The sequence below is a fragment of the Populus nigra genome, chromosome 10, assembly GCF_951802175.1.
Source record: "Populus nigra chromosome 10, ddPopNigr1.1, whole genome shotgun sequence".
Lineage (NCBI taxonomy): Eukaryota > Viridiplantae > Streptophyta > Magnoliopsida > Malpighiales > Salicaceae > Populus > Populus nigra.
Window position 1 is genome coordinate 523,926 of NC_084861.1, and position 21,034 is coordinate 544,959.

A 21,034-nucleotide genomic window follows, 5' to 3' on the forward strand; every position below is an offset into this window, starting at 1 on the left:
GACAAATCATCAACGAAGTGCTGCCACGCGTGATGCGTGGATTCGAGAGCCGCCACAACACCTGGGACTGAGAAATCATCAATGAAGTGCTGTCACGGGTGACGCCTGGATTCGACAGCGGACACACCACCTAGGGACTGAGAAATCATCAACGAACTGCTGTCACGGGTGACGCCTGGATTTGACAGCGGACACACCACCTAGGGATTCAGAAATCATCAACGAAGTGCTGTCACGGGTGACGTGTCGATTCGACAGCCGACAAAACACCTAGGGACTGAGAAATCATCAACGAAGTGCTGTCACGGGTGAGGCGTGGATTCGACAGCCGACAAAGACCCTAGGGACTGAGAAATCATCAACGAAGTGCTGTCACGAGTGACGCGTGGATTCGAGAGCTGCCACAGCACCTTGGACTGAGAAATCATGAACGAAGTGATGTCACGGGTGACGCGTCGATTCGACAGCCGACACACCACCTAGGGACTGAGAAATCATCAACGAAGTGCTGTCACGGGTGACGCGTCGATTCGACAGCCGACACACCACCTAGGGACTGAGAAATCATCAACGAACTGCAGTCACAGGTGACGCCTGGATTTGACAGCGGACACACTACCTAGAGATTCAGAAATCATCAACGAAGTGCTGTCACGGGTGACGCGTGGATTTGACAGCGGACACACCACCTAGGGACTCAGAAATCATCAACGAAGTGATGTCACGGGTGACGCGTCGATTCGACAGCCTACAAAACACCGTGGGACTGAGAAATCATCAACGAAGTGCTGTCACGGGTGACGCGAGGATTCGACAGCCGACACAGCCTTTAGGGTCTGAGAAATCATCAACGAAGTGCTGTCATGGGTGAGGCATGGATTCGACAGCCGAAAAAGACCCTAGGGACTCAGAATCATCAACGAAATGCTGTCACGCGTGACGCGTGGATTCGAGAGCCGCCACAACACCTGAGACTGAGAAATCAACAATGAAGTGCTGTCACGGGTGACGCGTCGATTCGACAACCGACACACCACCTAGGGACTGAGAAATCATCAACGAAGTGCTGTCAGGCGTGATGCGTGGATTCGAGAGCCGCCACAACACCTGGACTGAGAAATCATCAATGAAGTGCTGTCACGGGTGACGCGTCAATTCGACAGCCCACACACCACCTAGGGACTGAGAAATCATCAACGAAGTGGTGTTACGGGTGACGCCTGGATTTGACAGCGGACACACCACCTAGGGATTTAGAAATCATCAACGAAGTGCTGTCACGGGTGACGCGTGAATTCTAGAGCCGACAAAGACCTTAGGGACTGAGAAATCATCAACGAAGTGCTGTCACGGGTGACGCGTGGATTCGAGAGCTGCCACAGCACCTGGGACTGAGAAATCATGAACGAAGTGCTGTCACGGGTGACGCGTCGATTCGACAGCCAACACAGCCCTAGGGTCTGAGAAATCATCAACGAAGTGGTGTCACGGGTGAGGCGTGGATTCGACAGCCGACAAAGACCCTAGGGACTGAGAAATCATCAACCAAGTGCTGTCACGGGTGACGCGTGGATTCGACAGCTGACACTACATCGAGGAACTCAGAATCATCAACGAAGTGCTGTCACAGGTGACGCGTGGATTCGACAGCTGACACTACATCGAGGAACTCAGAATCATCAACGAAGTGCTGTCACGCGTGACGCGTGGATTCGAGAGCCGCCACAACACCTGGGACTGAGAAATCATCAATGAAGTGCTGTCACAGGTGACGCGTCGCTTCGACAACCGACACACCACCTAAGGACTGACAAATCATCAACGAAGTGCTGCCACGCGTGATGCGTGGATTCGAGAGCCGCCACAACACCTGGGACTGAGAAATCATCAATGAAGTGCTGTCACGGGTGACGCATGGATTCGACAGCGGACACACCACCTAGGGACTGAGAAATCATCAACGAACTGCTGTCACGGGTGACGCCTGGATTTGACAGCGGACACACCACCTAGGGATTCAGAAATCATCAACGAAGTGCTGTCACGGGTGACGTGTCGATTCGACAGCCGACAAAACACCTAGGGACTGAGAAATCATCAACGAAGTGCTGTCACGGGTGAGGCGTGGATTCGACAGCCGACAAAGACCCTAGGGACTGAGAAATCATCAACGAAGTGCTGTCACGAGTGACGCGTGGATTCGAGAGCTGCCACAGCACCTTGGACTGAGAAATCATGAACGAAGTGATGTCACGGGTGACGCGTCGATTCGACAGCCGACACACAACCTAGGGACTGAGAAATCATCAACGAAGTGCTGTCACGGGTGACGCGTCGATTCGACAGCCGACACACCACCTAGGGACTTAGAAATCATCAACGAACTGCAGTCACAGGTGACGCCTGGATTTGACAGCGGACACACTACCTAGAGATTCAGAAATCATCAACGAAGTGCTGTCACGGGTGACGCGTGGATTTGACAGCCGACACACCACCTAGGGACTGAGAAATCATCAACGAAGTGCTGTCACGCGTGATGCGTGGATTCGAGAGCCGCCACAACACCTGGGACTGAGAAATCATCAATGAAGTGCTGTCACGGGTGACGCGTCGATTCGACACCCGACACACCACCTAGGGACTGAGAAATCATCAACGAAGTGCTGTCACGCGTGATGCGTGGATTCGAGAGCCGCCACAACACCTGGGACTGAGAAATCATCAATGAAGTGCTGTCACGGGTGACGCGTCAATTCGACAGCCCACACACCACCTAGGGACTGAGAAATCATCAACGAAGTGGTGTTACGGGTGACGCCTGGATTTGACAGCGGACACACCACCTAGGGATTTAGAAATCATCAACGAAGTGCTGTCACGGGTGACGCGTGAATTCTAGAGCCGACAAAGACCTTAGGGACTGAGAAATCATCAACGAAGTGCTGTCACGGGTGACGCGTGGATTCGAGAGCTGCCACAGCACCTGGGACTGAGAAATCATGAACGAAGTGCTGTCACGGGTGACGCGTCGATTCGATAGCCAACACAGCCCTAGGGTCTGAGAAATCATCAACGAAGTGGTGTCACGGGTGAGGCGTGGATTCGACAGCCGACAAAGACCCTAGGGACTGAGAAATCATCAACCAAGTGCTGTCACGGGTGACGCGTGGATTCGACAGCTGACACTACATCGAGGAACTCAGAATCATCAACGAAGTGCTGTCACGGGTGACGCGTGGATTCGACAGCTGACACTACATCGAGGAACTCAGAATCATCAACGAAGTGCTGTCACGCGTGACGCGTGGATTCGAGAGCCGCCACAACACCTGGGACTGAGAAATCATCAATGAAGTGCTGTCACAGGTGACGCGTCGCTTCGACAACCGACACACCACCTAGGGACTGACAAATCATCAACGAAGTGCTGCCACGCGTGATGCGTGGATTCGAGAGCCGCCACAACACCTGGGACTGAGAAATCATCAATGAAGTGCTGTCACGGGTGACGCATGGATTCGACAGCGGACACACCACCTAGGGACTGAGAAATCATCAACGAACTGCTGTCACGGGTGACGCCTGGATTTGACAGCGGACACACCACCTAGGGATTCAGAAATCATCAACGAAGTGCTGTCACGGGTGACGTGTCGATTCGACAGCCGACAAAACACCTAGGGACTGAGAAATCATCAACGAAGTGCTGTCACGGGTGAGGCGTGGATTCGACAGCCGACAAAGACCCTAGGGACTGAGAAATCATCAACGAAGTGCTGTCACGAGTGACGCGTGGATTCGAGAGCTGCCACAGCACCTTGGACTGAGAAATCATGAACGAAGTGATGTCACGGGTGACGCGTCGATTCGACAGCCGACACACCACCTAGGGACTGAGAAATCATCAACGAAGTGCTGTCACGGGTGACGCGTCGATTCGACAGCCGACACACCACCTAGGGACTTAGAAATCATCAACGAACTGCAGTCACAGGTGACGCCTGGATTTGACAGCGGACACACTACCTAGAGATTCAGAAATCATCAACGAAGTGCTGTCACGGGTGACCCGTGGATTTGACAGCGGACACACCACCTAGGGACTCAGAAATCATCAACGAAGTGATGTCACGGGTGACGCGTCGATTCGACAGCCTACAAAACACCGTGGGACTGAGAAATCATCAACGAAGTGCTGTCACGGGTGACGCGAGGATTCGACAGCCGACACAGCCCTTAGGGTCTGAGAAATCATCAACGAAGTGCTGTCATGGGTGAGGCGTGGATTCGACAGCCGAAAAAGACCCTAGGGACTCAGAATCATCAATGAAGTGCTGTAACGCGTGACGCGTGGATTAGAGAGCCGTCACAACACCTAGGACTGAGAAATCATCAATGAAGTGCTGTCACGGGTGACGCGTCGATTCGACACCCGACACACCACCTAGGGACTGAGAAATCATCAACGAAGTGCTGTCACGCGTGATGCGTGGATTCGAGAGCCGCCACAACACCTGGGACTGAGAAATCATCAATGAAGTGCTGTCACGGGTGACGCGTCGATTCGACAGCCCACACACCACCTAGGGACTAAGAAATCATCAACGAAGTGGTGTTACGGGTGACGCCTGGATTTGACAGTGGACACACCACCTAGAGATTCAGAAATTATTAACGAAGTGCTGTCACGGGTGACGCGTGGATTCGAGAGCTGCCACAGCACCTAGGACTGAGAAATCATGAACGAAGTGCTGTCACGGGTGACGCGTCGATTCGACAGCCAACACAGCCCTAGTGTCTGAGAAATCATCAACGAAGTGCTGTCACTGGTGAGGCGTGGATTCAACAGCCGACAAAGACCCTAGGGACTGAGAAATCATCAACCAAGGGCTGTCACGGGTGACGCGTGCATTCGACAGCTGACACTACACCGAGGGACTGAGAAATCATCAACGAACTGCTGTCGCGGGTGACGCGTCGATTCGAGAGCCGCCACAGCACCAGGGAGTGAGAAATCATCAACGAAGTGCTGTCACGGGTGAGGCGTCGATTCAACAGCCGACAAAACACCTAGGGACTGAGAAATCATCAACGAAGTGCTGTCACGGGTGACGCGTGGATTTGACAGTGGACACACCACCTAGGGACTGACAAATCATCAACGAAGTGATGTCACGGGTGACGCGTCGATTCGACAGCCTACAAATCACCTAGGGACTGAGAAATCATCAACGAAGTGCTGTCACGGGTGACGCGAGGATTCGACAGCCGACACAGCCCTTAGGGTCCGAGAAATCATCAACGAAGTGCTGTCACGGGTGAGGCGTGGATTCGACAGCCGATAAAGACCCTAGGGACTCAGAGTCATCAACGAAGTGCTGTCACGCGTGACGCGTGGATTCGAGAGCCGACACAACACCGAGGACTGAGAAATCATCAATGAAGTGCTGTCACGGGTGACGCGTCGTTTCGACAACCGACACCCCACCTAGGGACTGAGAAATCATCAACGAAGTGCTGTCACCCATGATGCGTGGATTCGAGAGCCGCCACAACACCTGGAACTGAGAAATCATCAATGAAGTGCTGTCACGGGTGACGCGTCGCTTCGACAACCGACCCACCACTTAGGGACTGAGAAATCATCAACGAAGTGCTGTCACGCGTGATGCGTGGATTCGAGAGCCGCCACAACACCTGGGACTGAGAAATCATCAATGAAGTGCTGTCACGGGTGACGCGTCGATTCGACACCCGACACACCACCTAGGGACTGAGAAATAATCAACGAACTGCTGTCACGGGTGACGCCTGCATTTGACAGCGGACACACCACCTAGAGATTCAGAAATCATCAACGAAGTGCTGTCACGGGTGACGCGTGGATTCGACAGCCGACAAAAACCCTAGGGACTGAGAAATCATCAACGAAGTGCTGTCACGGGTGACGCGTGGATTCGAGAGCTGCCACAGCACCTGGGACTGAGAAATCATGAACGAAGTGCTGTCACGGGTGACGCGTCGATTCGACAGCGAACACAACCCTAGGGTCTGAGAAATCATAAATGAAGTGCTGTCACAGGTGAGGCGTGGATTCGACAGCCGACAAAGACCCTAGGGACTGAGAAATCATCAACCAAGTGCTGTCACGGGTGACGCGTGGATTCGACAGCGGACACTACACCGAGGGACTGAGAAATCATCAAAGAAGTGCTGTCACGGGTGACGCGTCGATTCGATAGCCGCCACAGCACCAGGGAGTGAGAAATCATCAACGAAGTGCTGTCACGGGTGAGGCGTGGATTCGACAGCCGACAAAGACCCTAGGGACTCAGAATCGTCAACAAAGTGCTGTCACGCGTGATGCGTGGATTCAAGAGCCGCCACAACACCTGGGACTGAGAAATCATCAATGAAGTGCTGTCACGGGTGACGCGTCGATTCGACAGCCGACACACCACCTAGGGACTGAGAAATCATCAACGAACTGTTTTCACGGGTGACGCCTGGATTTGACAGCGGACACACCACCTAGGGATTTAGAAATCATCAACGAAGTGCTGTCACGGGTGACGCGTGAATTCTAGAGCCGACAAAGACCTTAGGGACTGAGAAATCATCAACGAAGTGCTGTCACGGGTGACGCGTGGATTCGAGAGCTGCCACAGCACCTGGGACTGAGAAATCATGAACGAAGTGCTGTCACGGGTGACGCGTCGATTCGACAGCCAACACAGCCCTAGGGTCTGAGAAATCATCAACGAAGTGGTGTCACGGGTGAGGCGTGGATTCGACAGCCGACAAAGACCCTAGGGACTGAGAAATCATCAACCAAGTGCTGTCACGGGTGACGCGTGGATTCGACAGCTGACACTACATCGAGGAACTCAGAATCATCAACGAAGTGCTGTCACGGGTGACGCGTGGATTCGACAGCTGACACTACATCGAGGAACTCAGAATCATCAACGAAGTGCTGTCACGCGTGACGCGTGGATTCGAGAGCCGCCACAACACCTGGGACTGAGAAATCATCAATGAAGTGCTGTCACAGGTGACGCGTCGCTTCGACAACCGACACACCACCTAGGGACTGAGAAATCATCAACGAAGTGCTGCGCGTGATGCGTGGATTCTAGAGCCGCCACAACACCTGGGACTGAGAAATCATCAATGAAGTGCTGTCACGGGTGACGCGTCAATTCGACAGCCGACACACAACCTAGGGACTGAGAAATCATCAACGAAGTGGTGTCACGGGTGACGCCTGGATTCGACAGCCGAAAAAGACCCTAGGGACTCAGAATCATCAACGAAGTGCTGTCACGCGTGACGCGTGGATTCGAGAGCCGCCACAACACCTGGGTCTGAGAAATCATCAACGAAGTGCTGTCACGGGTGACGCGTCGATTCGAGAGTCGCCACAGCACCAGGGAGCGAGAAATTATCAACGAAGTGCTGTCATGGGTGAGGCGTGGATTCGACAGCCGACACAGCCCTTAGGGTCTGAGAAATCATCAACGAAGTGCTGTCACGGGTGAGGCGTGGATTCGACAGCTGACACTACAGCGAGGGACTCAGAATCATCAACGAAGTGCTGTCACGCGTGACGCGTGGATTCAAGAGCCACCACAACACCTGGGACTGAGAAATCATCAATGAAGTGCTGTCACAGGTGACGCGTCGCTTCGACAACCGACACACCACCTAGGGACTGAGAAATCATCAACGAAGTGCTGTCACGCGTGATGCATGGATTCGAGAGCCGCCACAACACCTGGGACTGAGAAATCATCAATGAAGTGCTGTCACGGGTGACGCGTCGATTCGACAGCCGACACACCACCTAGGGACTGAGAAATCATCAACGAACTGGTGTCACGGGTGACGCCTGGATTTGACAGCGGACACACCACCTAGGGATTTAGAAATAATCAACGAAGTGCTGTCACGGGTGACACGTAGATTCTACAGCCGACAAAGACCCTAGGGACTGAGAAATCATCAACGAAGTGCTGTCACGGGTGACGCGTGGATTCGAGAGCTGCCAGAGCACCTGGGACTGAGAAATCATGAACGAAGTGCTGTCACGGGTGACGCGTCGATTCGACAGCCGACACACCACCTAGGGACTGAGAAATCATCAACGAAGTGCTGTCACGGGTGACGCGTCGCTTCAACATCCTACCAAACACTTAGGGACTGAGAAATCATCAACGAAGTGCTGTCACGGGTGACGCGAGGATTCGACAGCCAACACAGCCATAGGGTTTGAGAAATCATCAACGAAGTGCTGTCATGGGTGAGGCGTGGATTCGACAGCCGACAAAGACCCTAGGGACTGAGAAATCATCAACCAAGTGCTGTCACGAGTGACGCGTGGATTCGACAGCTGACACTACACCGCGGGACTGAGAAATCATCAACGAACTGCTGTCACGGGTGACGCGTCGATTCGAGAACTGCCACAGCACCAGGGAGTGAGAAATCATCAACGAAGTGCTGTCACGGGTGACGCGTCGTTTCGACAACCGACACCCCACCTAGGGACTGAGAAATCATCAACGAAGTGCTGTCACGCGTGATGCGTGGATTCGAGAGCCACCACAACACCTGGAACTGAGAAATCATCAATTAAGTGCTGTCACGGGTGACGCGTCGCTTCGACAACCGACACACCACCTAGGGACTGAGAAATCATCAACGAAGTGCTGTCACGCATGAGGCGTGGATTCGAGAGCCGCCACAACACCTGGGACTGAGAAATCATCAATGAAGTGCTGTCACGGGTGACGCGTCGATTCGACAGCCGACACACCACCTAGGGACTGAGAAATCATCAACGAACTGGTGTCACGGGTGACGCCTGGATTTGGCAGCGGACATACCACCTAGGGATTTAGAAATCATCAACGAAGTGCTGTCACGGGTGACGTGTGGATTCTACAGCCGACAAAGACCCTAGGGACTGAGAAATCATAAACGAAGTGCTGTCACGGGTGACGCGTGGATTCGAGAGCTGCCACAGCACCTGGGACTGAGAAATCATGAACGAAGTGCTGTCACGGGTGACGCGTCGATTCGACAGCCGACACACCACCTAGGGACTGAGAAATCATCAACGAAGTGCTGTCACGGGTGACGCGTGGATTTGACAGCGGACACACCACCCAGGGATTCAGAAATCATCAACGAAGTGCTGTCACGGGTGACGCGTCGCTTCAACAGCCTACCAAACACTTAGGTACTGAGAAATCATCAACGAACTGCTGTCACGGGTGACGCGTCGATTTGACAGCTGACAAAACACCTAGGGACTCAGAAATCATCAACGAAGTGCTGTCACGGGTGACGCGATGATTCGACAACCGACACAGCCCCTAGGGACTGAGAATTCTTGAACGAAGTGCTGTCACGGGTAACGCGTGGATTCGACAGCCAACAAAGACCCTAGGGTCTGAGAAATCATCAACGAAGTGCTGTCACGGGTGAGGCGTGGATTCGACATCCGACAAAGACCCTAGGGACTCAGAAATCATCAACCAAGTGCTGTCACGGGTGACGCGTGGATTCGAGAGCTGACACTACACCGAGGGACTGAGAAATCATCAACGAACTACTGTCACGGGTGACGCGTCGATTCGAGAGCCGCCACAGCACCAGGGAGTGAGAAATCATCAACGAAGTGCTGTCACGGGTGACGCGTCGATTCGACAGCCGACAAAACACCTAGGGACTGAGAAATCATCAACGAAGTGCTGTCACGGGTGACGCGAGGATTCGACATCCGACACAGCCCCTAGGGACTGAGAAATCTTCAATGAAGTGCTGTCACGGGTGACGGGTGGATTTGAGAGTCGCCACAGCACCTGGGACTGAGAAATTATTAACGAAGTGCTGTCACGGGTGGCGCGTCGATTCGACAGCCGACACCTTACCTCGGGACTGAGAAATCATCAACAAAGTGCTGTCACAGGTGACGCCTGGATTCGACAGCGGACACACCACCTAGGGACTGAGAAATCATCAATGAAGTGCTGTCACGGGTGACGCGTCGATTAGACATCCTACCAAACACTTAGGGACTGAGAAATCATCAACAAAATGCTGTCACGGGTGACGCGAGGATTCGACAGCCAACACAGCCCTAGGGTCTGAGAAATCATCAACGAAGTGGTGTCACGGGTGAGGTGTCGATTCGACAGCCGACAAAGGCCCTAGGGTCTGAGAAATCATCAACCAAGTGCTGTCACGGGTGACGCGTGGATTCGACAGCTGACACTGCACCGCGAGACTGAGAAATCATCAACGAACTGCTGTCACGGGTGACGCGTCGATTCGAGAGCCGCCACAGCACCAGGGAGTGAGAAATCATCAACGAAGTGCTGTCACGGGTGACGCGTCGATTTGACAGCTGACAAAACACCTAGGGACTCAGAAATCATCAACGAAGTGCTGTCACGGGTGAAGCGAGGATTCGACATCCGACACAGCCCCTAGGGACTCAGAAATCTTTAACGAAGTGGTGTCACGGGTGACGCGTGGATTTGAGAGTCGCCACAGCACCTGGGACTGAGAAATCATTAACGAAGTGCTGTCACGGGTGGCGCGTCGATTCGACAACCGACACCTTACCTCGGGACTGAGAAATCATCAACAAAGTGCTGTCACAGGTGACGCCTGGATTCGACAGCGGACACACCACCTAGGGACTGAGAAATCATCAATGAAGTGCTGTCACGGGTGACGCGTCGATTAGACAGCCTACCAAACACTTAGGGACTGAGAAATCATCAACGAAGTGCTGTCACGGGTGACGCGAGGATTCGACAGCCGACACAGCCCTTAGGGTCTGAGAAATCATCAACGAAGTGCTGTCATGGGTGAGGCGTGGATTCGACAGCCGAAAAAGACCCTTGGGACTCAGAATCATCAATGAAGTGCTGTAACGCGGGACGCGTGGATTTGAGAGTCGCCACAGCACCTGGGACTGAGAAATCATTAACGAAGTGCTGTCACGGGTGGCGCGTCGATTCGACAGCCGACACCTTACCTCGGGACTGAGAAATCATCAACAAAGTGCTGTCACAGGTGACGCCTGGATTCGACAGCGGACACACCACCTAGGGACTGAGAAATCATCAATGAAGTGCTGTCACGGGTGACGCGTCGATTAGACAGCCTACCAAACACTTAGGGACTGAGAAATCATCAACGAAGTGCTGTCACGGGTGACGCGAGGATTCGATAGCCAACACAACCCTAGGGTCTGAGAAATTATCAACGAAGTGCTGTCACGGGTGAGGCGTGGATTCAACAGCCGACAAAGTCCCTAGGGACTGAGAATTCATCAACCAAGTGCTGTCACGGGTGATGCGTGGATTCGACAGCTAACACTACACCGCGGGACTGAGAAATCATCAACGAACTGCTGTCACGGGTGACGCGTCGATTCGAGAGCCGCCACAGCACCAGGGAGTGAGAAATCATCAACGAAGTGTTGTCACGGGTGACGCATCGATTCGACAGCCTACCAAACACTTAGGGACTGAGAAATCATCTACAAACGGCTGTCACGGGTGACGCGTCGCCTCGAGAGCCGCCACCGCACCAGGGACTGAGAAATCATCAACGAAGTGCTGTTACGGGTGACGCGTGGATTCGATAGCCGACAATGCACCATGGGACTGAGAAATCATCAACGAAGTGCTGTCACGGGTGACGCGTGGATTCGACATGCCACACAGGCCCTAGGGACTGAGAAATCATCAACGAAGTGCTGTCACGGGTGACGCGTGGATTCGACATGCCACACAGGCCCTAGGGACTGAGAAATCATCAACGAAGTGCTGTCACTGGTGACGCGTGGATTTGACAGCCGACATTATACCTAGGGACTGGGAAATCATCAATGAACTGCTGTAACGGGTGACGCGTCGATTCCAGAGCCGCCACAACACCAAGGACTGAGAAATCATCAACGAAGTGCTGTCACGGGTGACGTGTCGATTAGATAGCTGAGACACCACTTAGGGACTGAGAAATCATCAACGAAGTGCTGTCAGGGGTGACGCCTATATTCGACAGCGAACAAACCACCTAGGGACTCAGAAATCATCAACGAAGTGCTGTCACGGGTGACGCGTCGATTCGACAGCCGACAACACACCTAGGGACTCAGAAATCATCAACAAAGTGCTGTCACGGGTGACGCTAGGATTCGACAGCCGACACAGCCCCTAGGGACTGAGAAATCATGAATGAAGTGCTGTCCCGGGTGACGCGTGGATTCGACAGCCGAGAAACACCCTAGGGACTGAGAAATCATCAACCAAGTGCTGTCACCGGTGACGCATGCATTCGACAGCCGACAAAGACCCTAGGGACTGTGAAATCATCAACCAAGTGTTGTCACGGGTGAAGCGTGGATTCGACAGCCGACACAGACCCTAGGGTCTGAGAAATCATCAACGAAGTGCTGTCACGGGTGAGGCGTGGATTCAACATCCGACAAAGACCCTAGGGACTGAGAAATCATCAACCAAGTGCTGTCACGGGTGACGCGTGGATTCAACAGCTGACACTACACCGAGGGACTGAGAAATCATCAACGAGCTGCTGTCACGGGTGACGCGTCGATTCGAGAGCCGCCACAGCACCAGGGAGTGAGAAATCATCAACGAAGTGGTGTCATGGGTGGCGAGTCGATTCGACAGCCAACAAAACACCTAGGGACTGAGAAATCATCAACGAAGTGCTGTCACGGGTGACGCGTGGATTCGACACCCGACAAAGACTCTAGGGACTGAGAAATCTTCAACGAAGTGCTGTCACGGGTCACGCGTGGATTCGAGAGCCGCCACAGCACCTGGGACTGAGAAATCATGAACGAAGTGCTGTCACGGGTGGCGCGTCGATTCGACAGCCGACACCCCACCTCGGGACTGAGAAATCATCAACGAAGTGCTGTCACAGGTGACGCCTGGATTCGATAGCGGACACACCACCTAGGGACTGAGAAATCATCAACGAAGTGCTGTCAGGGGTGACGCGTCGATTAGACAGCCTACCAAACACTTAGGGACTGAGAAATCATCAATGAAATGCTGTCACGGGTGACGCGAGGATTCGACAGCCAACACAGCCCTAGGGTCTGAGAAATCATCAACGAAGTGCTGTCACGGGTGAGGCGTGGATTCGACAGCCGACAAAGACCCTAGGGACTGAGAAATCATCACCCAAGTGGTGTCACGGGTGACACGTGGATTCAACAGCTGACACTACACCGAGGGACTGAGAAATCATCAACGAACTGCTGTCACGGGTGACGCGTCGATTCGAGAGCCGCCACAGCACCAGGGAGTGAGAAATCATCAATGAAGTGCTGTCACGGGTGATGCGTCGATTCGACAGCCTACCAAACACTTAGGGACTGAGAAATCATCAACAAACGGCTGTCACGGGTGACGCGTCGCCTCGAGAGCCGCCACCGCACCAGGGACTGAGAAATCATCAACGAAATGCTATCACAGGTGACGCGAGGATTCGACAACCGACACAGCCCCTAGGGACTGAGAAATCATCAACGAAGTGCAGTCACGGGTGACGCGTGGATTCGATAGCCGACAATGCACCATGGGACTGAGAAATCATCAACGAAGTGCTGTCACGGGTGACGCCTGGATTCGACATGCCACACAGGCCCTAGGGACTGAGAAATCATCAACGAACTGCTGTAACGGGTGACGCGTCGATTCCAGAGCCGCCACAGCACCAAGGACTGAGAAATCATCAACGAAGTGCTGTCACGGGTGACGTGTCGATTAGATAGCCGAGACACCACTTAGGGACTGAGAAATCATCAACGAAGTGCTGTCAGGGGTGACGCCTATATTCGACAGCGAACACACCACCTAGGGACTCAGAAATCATCAACGAAGTGCTGTCACGGGTGACGCGTCGATTCGACAGCCGACAACACACCTAGGGACTGAGAAATCATCAACGAACTGCTGTCACGGGTGACGCTAGGATTCGACAGCCGACACAGCCCCTAGGGACTGAGAAATCATGAATGAAGTGCTGTCCCGGGTGACGCGTGGATTCGACAGCCGAGAAACACCCTAGGGACTGAGAAATCATCAACCAAGTGCTGTCACCGGTGACGCATGCATTCGACAGCCGACAAAGACCCTAGGGACTGTGAAATCATCAACCAAGTGTTGTCACGGGTGAAGCGTGGATTCGACAGCCGACACAGACCCTAGGGTCTGAGAAATCATCAACGAAGTGCTGTCACGGGTGAAGCGTGGATTCAACATCCGACAAAGACCCTAGGGACTGAGAAATCATCAACCAAGTGCTGTCACGGGTGACGCGTGGATTCAACAGCTGACACTACACCGAGGGACTGAGAAATCATCAACGAACTGCTGTCACGGGTGACGCGTCGATTCGAGAGCCGCCACAGCACCAGGGAGTGAGAAATCATCAACGAAGTGGTGTCATGGGTGACGAGTCGATTCGACAGCCAACAAAACACCTAGGGACTGAGAAATCATCAACGAAGTGCTGTCACGGGTGACGCGTGGATTCGACAGCCGACAAAGACTCTAGGGACTGTGAAATCATCAACCAAGTGTTGTCACGGGTGAAGCGTGGATTCGACAGCCGACACAGACCCTAGGGTCTGAGAAATCATCAACGAAGTGCTGTCACGGGTGAAGCGTGGATTCAACATCCGACAAAGACCCTAGGGACTGAGAAATCATCAACCAAGTGCTGTCACGGGTGACGCGTGGATTCAACAGCTGACACTACACCGAGGGACTGAGAAATCATCAACGAACTGCTGTCACGGGTGACGCGTCGATTCGAGAGCCGCCACAGCACCAGGGAGTGAGAAATCATCAACGAAGTGGTGTCATGGGTGACGAGTCGATTCGACAGCCAACAAAACACCTAGGGACTGAGAAATCATCAACGAAGTGCTGTCACGGGTGACGCGTGGATTCGACAGCCGACAAAGACTCTAGGGACTGAGAAATCTTCAACGAAGTGCTATCACGGGTGACGCGTGGATTCGAGAGCCGTCACAGCACCTGGGACTGAGAAATCATGAACGAAGTGCTGTCACGGGTGGCGCGTCGATTCGACAGCCGACACCCCACCTCGGGACTGAGAAATCATCAACGAAGTGCTGTCACAGGTGACGCCTGGATTCGATAGCGGACACACCACCTAGGGACTGAGAAATCATCAACGAAGTGCTGTCAGGGGTGACGCGTCGATTAGACAGCCTATCAAACACTTAGGGACTGAGAAATCATCAATGAAATGCTGTCACGGGTGACGCGAGGATTCGACAGCCAACACAGCCCTAGGGTCTGAGAAATCATCAACGAAGTGCTGTCACGGGTGAGGCGTGGATTCGACAGCCGACAAAGACCCTAGGGACTGAGAAATCATCACCCAAGTGGTGTCACCCGTGACACGTGGATTCAACAGCTGACACTACACCGAGGGACTGAGAAATCATCAACGAACTGCTGTCACGGGTGACGCGTCGATTCGAGAGCCGCCACAGCACCAGGGAGTGAGAAATCATCAACGAAGTGGTGTCATGGGTGACGAGTCGATTCGACAGCCAACAAAACACCTAGGGACTGAGAAATCATCAACGAAGTGCTGTCACGGGTGACGCGTGGATTCGACAGCCGACAAAGACTCAAGGGACTGAGAAATCTTCAACGAAGTGCTGTCACGGGTGACGCGTGGATTCGAGAGCCGCCACAGCACCTGGGACTGAGCAATCATTAACGAAGTGCTGTCACGGGTGGCGCGTCGATTCGACAGCCGACACCCCACCTCGGGACTGAGAAATCATCAACGAAGTGCTGTCACGGGTGACGCGAGGATTCGATAGCCAACACAGCCCTAGGGTCTGAGAAATTATCAGCGAAGTGCTGTCACGGGTGAGGCGTGGATTCGACAGCCGACAAAGTCCCTAGGGACTGAGAATTCATCAACCAAGTGCTGTCACGGGTGATGCGTGGATTCGACAGCTAACACTACACCGCGGGACTGAGAAATCATCAACGAACTGCTGTCACGGGTGACGCGTCGATTCGAGAGCCGCCACAGCACCAGGGAGTGAGAAATCATCAACGAAGTGTTGTCACGGGTGACGCGTCAATTCGACAGCCTACCAAACACTTAGGGACTGAGAAATCATCTACAAACGGCTGTCACGGGTGACGCGTCGCCTCGAGAGCCGCCACCGCACCAGGGACTGAGAAATCATCAACGAAGTGCTGTTACGGGTGACGCGTGGATTCGATAGCCGACAATGCACCATGGGACTGAGAAATCATCAACGAAGTGCTGTCACGGGTGACGCGTGGATTCGACATGCCACACAGGCCCTAGGGACTGAGAAATCATCAACGAAGTGCTGTCACTGGTGACGCGTGGATTTGACAGCCGACATTATACCTAGGGACTGGGAAATCATCAATGAACTGCTGTAACGGGTGACGCGTCGATTCCAGAGCCGCCACAGCACCAAGGACTGAGAAATCATCAACGAAGTGCTGTCACGGGTGACGTGTCGATTAGATAGCCGAGACACCACTTAGGGACTGAGAAATCATCAACGAAGTGCTGTCAGGGGTGACGCCTATATTCGACAGCGAACACACCACCTAGGGACTCAGAAATCATCAACGAAGTGCTGTCACGGGTGACGCGTCGATTCGACAGCCGACAACACACCTAGGGACTCAGAAATCATCAACAAAGTGCTGTCACGGGTGACGCTAGGATTCGACAGCCGACACAGCCCCTAGGGACTGAGAAATCATGAATGAAGTGCTGTCCCGGGTGACGCGTGGATTCGACAGCCGAGAAACACCCTAGGGACTGAGAAATCATCAACCAAGTGCTGTCACCGGTGACGCATGCATTCGACAGCCGACAAAGACCCTAGGGACTGTGAAATCATCAACCAAGTGTTGTCACGGGTGAGGCGTGGATTCGACAGCCGACACAGACCCTAGGGTCTGAGAAATCATCAACGAAGTGCTGTCACGGGTGAAGCGTGGATTCAACATCCGACAAAGACCCTAGGGACTGAGAAATCATCAACCAAGTGCTGTCACGGGTGACGCGTGGATTCAACAGCTGACACTACACCGAGGGACTGAGAAATCATCAACGAACTGCTGTCACGGGTGACGCGTCGATTCGAGAGCCGCCACAGCACCAGGGAGTGAGAAATCATCAACGAAGTGGTGTCATGGGTGACGAGTCGATTCGACAGCCAACAAAACACCTAGGGACTGAGAAATCATCAACGAAGTGCTGTCACGGGTGACGCGTGGATTCGACAGCCGACAAAGACTCTAGGGACTGAGAAATCTTCAACGAAGTGCTGTCACGGGTGACGCGTGGATTCGAGAGCCGCCACAGCACCTGGGACTGAGAAATCATAAACGAAGTGCTGTCACGGGTGGCGCGTCGATTCGACAGCCGACACCCCACCTCGGGACTGAGAAATCATCAACGAAGTGCTGTCACAGGTGACGCCTGGATTCGATAGCGGACACACCACCTAGGGACTGAGAAATCATCAACGAAGTGCTGTCAGGGGTGACGCGTCGATTAGACAGCCTATCAAACACTTAGGGACTGAGAAATCATCAATGAAATGCTGTCACGGGTGACGCGAGGATTCGACAGCCAACACAGCCCTAGGGTCTGAGAAATCATCAACGAAGTGCTGTCACGGGTGAGGCGTGGATTCGACAGCCGACAAAGACCCTAGGGACTGAGAAATCATCACCCAAGTGGTGTCACCCGTGACACGTGGATTCAACAGCTGACACTACACCGAGGGACTGAGAAATCATCAACGAACTGCTGTCACGGGTGACGCGTCGATTCGAGAGCCGCCACAGCACCAGGGAGTGAGAAATCATCAACGAAGTGCTGTCACGGGTGATGCGTCGATTCGACAGCCTACCAAACACTTAGGGACTGAGAAATCATCAACAAACGGCTGTCACGGGTGACGCGTCGCCTCGAGAGCCGCCACCGCACCAGGGACTGAGAAATCATCAACGAAATGCTATCACAGGTGACGTGAGGATTCGACAACCGACACAGCCCCTAGGGACTGAGAAATCATCAACGAAGTGCAGTCACGGGTGACCCGTGGATTCGATAGCCGACAATGCACCATGGGACTGAGAAATCATCAACGAAGTGCTGTCACGGGTGACGCGTGGATTTGACAGCCGACATTATACCTAGGGACTGGGAAATCATCAACGAACTGCTGTAACGGGTGACGCGTCGATTCCAGAGCCGCCACAGCACCAAGGACTGAGAAATCATCAACGAAGTGCTGTCACGGGTGACGTGTCGATTAGATAGCCGAGACACCACTTAGGGACTGAGAAATCATCAACGAAGTGCTGTCAGGGGTGACGCCTATATTCGACAGCGAACACACCACCTAGGGACTCAGAAATCATCAACGAAGTGCTGTCACGGATGACGCGTCGATTCGACAGCCGACAACACACCTAGGGACTCAGAAATCATCAACAAAGTGCTGTCATGGGTGACGCTAGGATTCGACAGCCGACACAACCCCTAGGGACTGAGAAATCATGAATGAAGTGCTGTCCCGGGTGACGCGTGGATTCGACAGCCGAGAAAGACCCTAGGGACTGAGAAATCATCAACCAAGTGCTGTCACCAGTGACGCATGCATTCGACAGCCGACAAAGACCCTAGGGACTGTGAAATCATCAACCAAGTGTTGTCACGGGTGAGGCGTGGATTCGACAGCCGACACAGACCCTAGGGTCTGAGAAATCATCAACGAAGTGCTGTCACGGGTGAGGCGTGGATTCAACATCCGACAAAAACTCTAGGGACTGAGAAATCATCAACCAAGTGCTGTCACGGGTGACGCGTGGATTCAACAGCTGACACTACACCGAGGGACTGAGAAATCATCAACGAACTGCTGTCACGGGTGACGCGTCGATTCGAGAGCCGCCACAGCACCAGGGAGTGAGAAATCATCAACGAAGTGGTGTCATGGGTGACGAGTCGATTCGACAGCCAACAAAACACCTACGGACTGAGAAATCATCAACGAAGTGCTGTCACGGGTGACGCGTGGATTCGACAGCCGACAAAGACTCTAGGGACTGAGAAATCTTCAACGAAGTGCTGTCACGGGTGACGCGTGGATTCGAGAGCCGCCACAGCACCTGGGACTGAGAAATCATTAACGAAGTGCTGTCACGGGTGGCGCGTCGATTCGACAGCCGACACCCCACCTCGGGACTGAGAAATCATCAACGAAGTGCTGTCACAGGTGACGCCTGGATTCGATAGCGGACACACCACCTAGGGACTGAGAAATCATCAACGAAGTGCTGTCAGGGGTGACGCGTCGATTAGACAGCCTACCAAACACTTAGGGACTGAGAAATCATCAACGAAATGCTGTCACGGGTGAGGCGAGGATTCGACAGCCAACACAGCCCTAGGGTCTGAGAAATCATCAACGAAGTGCTGTCACGGGTGAGGCGAGGATTCGACAGCCAACACAGCCCTAGGGTCTGAGAAATCATCAACGAAGTGCTGTCACGGGTGAGGCGTGGATTCGACAACCGACAAAGACCCTAGGGACTGAGAAATCATCAACCAAGTGTTGTCACGGGTGACGCGAGGATTCGATAGCCGACACAGCCCCTAGGGACTGAAAAATCATCAACGAAGTGCTGTCACGGGTGAGGCGTGGATTCGACAACCGACACTGCACCGAGGGACTGAGAAATCATCAACGAAATGCTGTCAGGGGTGACGCGTGGATTCGAGAGCCGCCACAACACCTGGGACTGAGAAATCATTAACGAAGTGCTATCACGGGTGACGCGTCGATTCGACAGCCAACACCCCACCTCGGGACTGAGAAATCATCAACGAAGTGCTGTCACAGGTGACGCCTGGATTCGACAGCGGACACACCACCTAGGGACTAAGAAATCATCAACGAAGTGCTGTCACGGGTGACGCGTCAATTAGATAGCCTACCAAACAATTAGGGACTGAGAAATCATCAATGAAGTGCTGTCACGGGTGACGCGAGGATTCGACAGCCAACACAGCCCTAGGGTCTGAGAAATCATCAACGAAGTGCTGTCACGGGTGAGGCGTGGATTCGACAACCGACAAAGACCCTAGGGACTGAGAAATCATCAACCAAGTGCTGTCACGGGTGACGCGTGGATTCGACAGCCGACAAAGACTCTAGGGACTAAGAAATCATCAACCAAGTGTTGTCACGGGTGACGCGTGGATTCGATAGCCGACAATGCACCAAGGGACTGAGAAATCATCAACGAAGTGGTGTCAGGGGTGACGTGTGGATTCGAAAGCCGACACAGCACCTAGGGACTGATAAATCATCAACGAAGTGCTATTATGGGTGACGTGTGGATTCGACATCCCACACAAGCCCTAAGGACTAAGAATTCATCAACGAAGTGCTGTCACGGGTGACGCGTCGATTCGACAACCGACAAAACACCTAGGGACTGAGAAATCATCAACGAAGTGCTGTCACGGGTGACGCGAGGATTCGACAGCCGACACAGCCCCTAGGGACTGAGAAATCATCAACGAAGTGCTGTCACTGGTGAGGCGTGGATTCGACACAGGACCTAGGGACTAAGAAATCATCAACGAAATTTTATCTGATACATGATTCATTATACTTTCCATGCTTATAAAATCTACTGAATCACAACCGCGCTCTGATACCAACTGTAACAACCCCGATTTTTCTACATTCTGTTTCGCGATACATTTGAAATTTTCAGGTATTTTTTTTTGATATACAAGTTCCACCAAAATTTCGGCAGAGTCTCCCCTATACTGGAAGGTCCCAAGTTATCAACATATACCCTGTTTACACTTCTAATATCTCATATCTCCTCATAACTCAATT